Here is a 7,528-nt window from a genome sequence, read left to right as displayed (position 1 = left end):
GTCCTATACATCTTGGGACTCCGTCCCCCTAAGTATCAGCACTCTGGCCCTATGCATCTTGGGACTCCGTCCTCCTAAGTATCAGGACTCTGGCCCTATGCATCTTAGGACTCCATCCCCCTATGTGTCAGGACTCTGGCCCTATGCATCTTGGGACTTCATCCCCCTATGAGTCAGGACTCTGGCCCTATGCAACTTGGGACTCCGTCCCCCTAAGTATCAGCACTCTGGCCCTATGCATCTTGGGACTCCATCCCCCTATGTGTCAGGACTCTGGCCCTATGCATCTTGGTACTCCGTCCGCCTAAGTATCAGGACTCTGGCCCTATGCATCTTGGGACTCCGTCCCCTTAAATATCAGGACTCTGGCCCTATGCATCTTGGGAATCCGTCCCCCTGAGTATCAGCACTCTGGCCCTATGCATCTTTGGACTTCGTCCCGCTATGTGTCAGGACTCTAGCCCTATGCATCTTGGGACTCCGTTCCCGTAAGTATCAGCACTCTGGCCCTATGCATCTTGGGACTCCGTTCCCCTATGTGTCAGGACTCTGGCCCTATGCATCTTGGGACTCCGTCCCCCTAAGTATCAGCATTCTGGCCCTAAGCATCTTGGGACTCCGCCCCCCTATATATCAGGACTCTGGCCCTATGCATCTTGGGACTCCGTCCCCCTATATGTCAGGATTCTAGCCCTATGCATCTTGGGACTCCGTTCCCGTAAGTATCAGGACTCTGGCCCTATGCATCTTAGGACTCCATCCCCCTATGTGTCAGGACTCTGGCCCTATGCATCTTGGGACTTCATCCCCCTATGAGTCAGGACTCTGGCCCCATGCATCTTGGGACTCCGTCCCCCTATGTGTCAGGACTCTGGCCCCATGCACCTTGGGACTCCATACCCCTAAGTATTAGCACTCTGGCCCTTTGCATCTTGCGACTCCATCCCCCTATGTGTCAGCACTCTCTCCCTATGCATCTTGGGACTCCGTCCCCCTAAGTATCAGCACTCTGGCCCTATGCATCTTGGGACTACGTCCCCCTAAGTATCAGCACACTAGCCCTATGCAACTTGGGACTCTGTCCCCCTGAGTATCAGCACTCTGGCCCTATGCATCTTGGGACTCCGCCCCCCTATGTGTCAGGACCCTGGCCCTAAGAATCTTGGGACTCCGTCCCCCTAAGTATCAGGACTCTGGCTTTATGCATCTTGGGTCTCCGTCCCCCTATGTGTCAGGACCCTGGCCCTATACATCTTGGGACTACTTCCCCCTTAGTATCAGCACTCTGGCCCTATGCATCTTGGGACTCCATCCCCCTAAGTATCAGGACTCTGGCCCTATGCATCTTGGGACTCCGTCCCCCTATGTGTCAGGACTCTGGCCCCTGCACCTTGGGACTCCATACCCCTAAGTATTAGCACTCTGGCCCTTTGCATCTTGGGACTCCATCCCCCTATATGTCAGGACTCTAGCCCTAGGCATTTTGGGACTCCATCCCCGTAAGTATCAGGACTCTGGCCCTATGCATCTTGGGACTCCGTCCCCTTAACTATCAGCACTCTGGCCCTAGGCATCTTGGGACTCCGTCCCCCTATGTGTCAGGACTCTGGCCCTATGCATCTTGGGACTCCATCACCCTAAGTATCAAGACTCTGGCCCTATGCATCTTGGGACACCGTCCCCCTAAGTATCAGCACTCTGTCCCTATGTATCTTGGCACTCCGTCCCCCTAAGTATCAGGACTCTGGCCCTATGCATCTTGGGACTCCGTCCCCCTAAGTATCAGCACTCTGGCCCAATGCATCTTGGGACTCCGTGTCCCTAAGTATCAGCACTCTGGCCCTATGCATCTTGGGACTCCGTCCCCCTAAGGATCAGCACTCTGGCCCTATGCATCTTTGGACTTCGTCCCCCTATGTGTCAGGACTCTGGCCCTATGCATCTTGGAACTCCGTCCCCCTATATGTCAGGACTCTGGCCCCATGCACCTTGGGACTCCATACCCCTAAGTATTAGCACTCTGGTCCTTTGCATCTTGGGACTCCATCCCCCTATGTGTCAGCACTCTCTCCCTATGCATCTTGGGACTCCGTCCCCCTAAGTATCAGGACTCTGGCCGTATGCATCTTGGGACTCCTTCCCCCCAAGTGTCAGGACTCTGGCCCGATGCATCTTGGGACTCCATTGCCATTAGTATCAGGACTCTGGCCCTATGCATCTTGGGACTCCATCCCCCTATGTATCAGGACTCTGGCCCTATGCATCTTGGGACTTCGTCCCGCTATGTGTCAGGATTCTAGCCCTATGCATCTTGGGACTCCGTTCCCGTAAGTATCAGCACTCTGGCCCTATGCATCTTGGGACTCCGTTCCCCTAAGGATCGGCACTCTGGCCCTATGCATCTTTGGACTTCGTCCTCCTATGTGTCAGGACTCTGGCCCTATGCATCTTGGGACTCCGTCCCCCTATGTGTCAGGACTCTGGCCCCATGCACCTTGGGACTCCATACCCCTAAGTATTAGCACTCTGACCCTTTGCATCTTGGGACTCCATCCCCCTATGTGTCAGCACTCTCTCCCTATGCATCTTGGGACTCCGTCCCCCTAAGTATCAGGACTCTGGCCCTATGCATCTTGGGACTCCTTCCCCCCTTGTGTCAGGACTCTGGCCCTATGCATCTTGGGACTCCGTCCCCCTAAGTATCAGCACTCTGGCCCTATGCATCTTGGGACTCCGTCCCCCTAAGTATCAGCACACAAGCCCTATGCATCTTCGGACTCCATCCCCCTAAGTATTAGCACTCTGGCCCTATGCATCTTTGGACTCTTTCCCCCTAAGTATCAGCACACTGGCCCTATGCATATTGGGACTCCGCCCCCCTATGTGTCAGGACCCTGGCCCTAAGAATCTGGGGACTCCGTCCCCCTAAGTATCAGGACTCTGGCTTTATGCATCTTGGGTCTCCGTCCCCCTATGTGTCAGGACCCTGGCCCTATACATCTTGGGACGTCGTCCCCCTAAGTATCAGCACTCTGGCCTGATGCATCTTGGGACTCCATCCCCCTAAGTATCAGGACTCTGGCCCTATGCATCTTGGGACTCCATCCCCCTATGTGTCAGGACTCTGGCCCTATGCATCTTGGGACTCCGTCCGCCTAAGTATCAGGACTCTGGCCCTATGCATCTTGGGACTCCGTCCCCCTAAGTATCAGGACTCTGGCCCTATGCATCTTGGGAATCCGTCCCCCTGAGTATCAGCACTCTGGCCCTATGCATCTTGGGACTCCGTCCCCCTAAGTATCAGCATTCTGGCCCTAAGCATCTTGGGACTCCGCCCCCCTATATATCAGGACTCTGGCCCTATGCCTCTTGGGACTCCGTCCCCCTAAGGATCTGCACTCTGGCCCTATGCATCTTGGGACTTCGTCCCCCTATATGTCAGGACTCTAGCCCTATGCATTTTGGGACTCCGTCCCCGTAAGTATCAGGACTCTGGCCCTATGCATCTTTGGACTCCGTCCCCTTAAGTATCAGCACTCTGGCCCTAGGCATCTTGGGACTCCGTCCCCCTATGTGTCAGGACTCTGGCCCTATGCATCTTGGGACTCCGTCCCCCTAAGTTTCAGCACTCTGGCCCTATGCATCTTGGGATTCCGTCCCCTATGTGTCACCACTCTGGCCTTATTCATCTTGAGACTCCGTCCCCCTAAGTATCAGCACACTGGCCCTATGCGTCTTGGGACTTCGTCCCCCTATGTGTCAGGACTCTGGCCCAATGCAACTTGGGACTCCATCCCCCTAAGTATTAGCACTCTGGCCCTATGCATCTTGGGACTCCATCCCCCTAAGTATTAGCGCTCTGGCCCTATGCATCTTTGGACTCTGTCCCCCTAAGTATCAGCACTCTGGCCCTATGCATCTTGGGACTCCGCCCCCCTATGTGTCAGGACCCTGGCCCTAAGCATTTTGGGACTCCGTCCCCCTAAGTATCAGGACTCTGGCCCTATGTACCTTAGGACTCCGTCTCCCTATGTGTCAGGACCCTGGTCCTATACATCTTGGGACTCCGTCCCCCTAAGTATCAGCACTCTGGCCCTATGCATCTTGGGACTCCGTCCCCCTAAGGATCAGCACTCTGGCCCTATGCATCTTTGGACTTCGTCCCCCTATGTGTCAGGACTCTGGCCCTATGCATCTTGGAACTCCGTCCCCCTATATGTCAGGACTCTGGCCCCATGCACCTTGGGACTCCATCCCCCTAAGTATTAGCACTCTGGCCCTATGCATCTTGGGACTCCATACCCCTAAGTATTAGCGCTCTGGCCCTATGCATCTTTGGACTCTGTCCCCCTAAGTATCAGCACTCTGGCCCTATGCATCTTGGGACTCCGCCCCCCTATGTGTCAGGACCCTGGCCCTAAGCATTTTGGGACTCCGTCCCCCTAAGTATCAGGACTCTGGCCCTATGTACCTTAGGACTTTGTCTCCCTATGTGTCAGGACCCTGGTCCTATACATCTTGGGACTCCGTCCCCCTAAGTATCAGCACTCTGGCCCTATGCATCTTGGGACTCCGTCCTCCTAAGTATCAGGACTCTGGCCCTATGCATCTTAGGACTCCATCCCCCTATGTGTCAGGACTCTGGCCCTATGCATCTTGGGACTTCATCCCCCTATGAGTCAGGACTCTGGCCCTATGCAACTTGGGACTCCGTCCCCCTAAGTATCAGCACTCTGGCCCTATGCATCTTGGGACTCCATCCCCCTATGTGTCAGGACTCTGGCCCTATGCATCTTGGTACTCCGTCCGCCTAAGTATCAGGACTCTGGCCCTATGCATCTTGGGACTCCGTCCCCTTAAATATCAGGACTCTGGCCCTATGCATCTTGGGAATCCGTCCCCCTGAGTATCAGCACTCTGGCCCTATGCATCTTTGGACTTCGTCCCGCTATGTGTCAGGACTCTAGCCCTATGCATCTTGGGACTCCGTTCCCGTAAGTATCAGCACTCTGGCCCTATGCATCTTGGGACTCCGTTCCCCTATGTGTCAGGACTCTGGCCCTATGCATCTTGGGACTCCGTCCCCCTAAGTATCAGCATTCTGGCCCTAAGCATCTTGGGACTCCGCCCCCTATATATCAGGACTCTGGCCCTATGCATCTTGGGACTCCGTCCCCCTATATGTCAGGATTCTAGCCCTATGCATCTTGGGACTCCGTTCCCGTAAGTATCAGGACTCTGGCCCTATGCATCTTAGGACTCCATCCCCCTATGTGTCAGGACTCTGGCCCTATGCATCTTGGGACTTCATCCCCCTATGAGTCAGGACTCTGGCCCCATGCATCTTGGGACTCTGTCCCCCTATGTGTCAGGACTCTGGCCCCATGCACCTTGGGACTCCATACCCCTAAGTATTAGCACTCTGGCCCTTTGCATCTTGCGACTCCATCCCCCTATGTGTCAGCACTCTCTCCCTATGCATCTTGGGACTCCGTCCCCCTAAGTATCAGCACTCTGGCCCTATGCATCTTGGGACTACGTCCCCCTAAGTATCAGCACACTAGCCCTATGCATCTTGGGACTCTGTCCCCCTGAGTATCAGCACTCTGGCCCTATGCATCTTGGGACTCCGCCCCCCTATGTGTCAGGACCCTGGCCCTAAGAATCTTGGGACTCCGTCCCCCTAAGTATCAGGACTCTGGCTTTATGCATCTTGGGTCTCCGTCCCCCTATGTGTCAGGACCCTGGCCCTATACATCTTGGGACTACGTCCCCCTAAGTATCAGCACTCTGGCCCTATGCATCTTGGGACTCCATCCCCCTAAGTATCAGGACTCTGGCCCTATGCATCTTGGGACTCCGTCCCCCTATGTGTCAGGACTCTGGCCCCTGCACCTTGGGACTCCATACCCCTAAGTATTAGCACTCTGGCCCTTTGCATCTTGGGACTCCATCCCCCTATATGTCAGGACTCTAGCCCTAGGCATTTTGGGACTCCATCCCCGTAAGTATCAGGACTCTGGCCCTATGCATCTTGGGACTCTGTCCCCTTAACTATCAGCACTCTGGCCCTAGGCATCTTGGGACTCCGTCCCCCTATGTGTCAGGACTCTGGCCCTATGCATCTTGGGACTCCATCACCCTAAGTATCAAGACTCTGGCCCTATGCATCTTGGGACACCGTCCCCCTAAGTATCAGCACTCTGTCCCTATGTATCTTGGCACTCCGTCCCCCTAAGTATCAGGACTCTGGCCCTATGCATCTTGGGACTCCGTCCCCCTAAGTATCAGCACTCTGGCCCAATGCATCTTGGGACTCCGTGTCCCTAAGTATCAGCACTCTGGCCCTATGCATCTTGGGACTCCGTCCCCCTAAGGATCAGCACTCTGGCCCTATGCATCTTTGGACTTCGTCCCCCTATGTGTCAGGACTCTGGCCCTATGCATCTTGGAACTCCGTCCCCCTATATGTCAGGACTCTGGCCCCATGCACCTTGGGACTCCATACCCCTAAGTATTAGCACTCTGGTCCTTTGCATCTTGGGACTCCATCCCCCTATGTGTCAGCACTCTCTCCCTATGCATCTTGGGACTCCGTCCCTCTAAGTATCAGGACTCTGGCCGTATGCATCTTGGGACTCCTTCCCCCCAAGTGTCAGGACTCTGGCCCGATGCATCTTGGGACTCCATTGCCATTAGTATCAGGACTCTGGCCCTATGCATCTTGGGACTCCATCCCCCTATGTATCAGGACTCTGGCCCTATGCATCTTGGGACTTCGTCCCGCTATGTGTCAGGATTCTAGCCCTATGCATCTTGGGACTCCGTTCCCGTAAGTATCAGCACTCTGGCCCTATGCATCTTGGGACTCCGTTCCCCTAAGGATCGGCACTCTGGCCCTATGCATCTTTGGACTTCGTCCTCCTATGTGTCAGGACTCTGGCCCTATGCATCTTGGGACTCCGTCCCCCTATGTGTCAGGACTCTGGCCCCATGCACCTTGGGACTCCATACCCCTAAGTATTAGCACTCTGACCCTTTGCATCTTGGGACTCCATCCCCCTATGTGTCAGCACTCTCTCCCTATGCATCTTGGGACTCCGTCCCCCTAAGTATCAGGACTCTGGCCCTATGCATCTTGGGACTCCTTCCCCCCTTGTGTCAGGACTCTGGCCCTATGCATCTTGGGACTCCGTCCCCCTAAGTATCAGCACTCTGGCCCTATGCATCTTGGGACTCCGTCCCCCTAAGTATCAGCACACAAGCCCTATGCATCTTGGGACTCCATCCCCCTAAGAATTAGCACTCTGGCCCTATGCATCTTTGGACTCTGTCCCCCTAAGTATCAGCACTCTGGCCCTATGCATATTGGGACTCCGCCCCCCTATGTGTCAGGACCCTGGCCCTAAGAATCTTGGGACTCCGTCCCCCTAAGTATCAGGACTCTGGCTTTATGCATCTTGGGTCTCCGTCCCCCTATGTGTCAGGACCCTGGCCCTATACATCTTGGTACGTCGTCCCCCTAAGT

Source organism: Brienomyrus brachyistius, unplaced genomic scaffold, assembly GCF_023856365.1.
Source record: "Brienomyrus brachyistius isolate T26 unplaced genomic scaffold, BBRACH_0.4 scaffold82, whole genome shotgun sequence".
In the NCBI taxonomy this organism is placed as follows: Eukaryota; Metazoa; Chordata; class Actinopteri; order Osteoglossiformes; family Mormyridae; genus Brienomyrus; species Brienomyrus brachyistius.
This window is presented reverse-complemented; position numbering follows the sequence as displayed.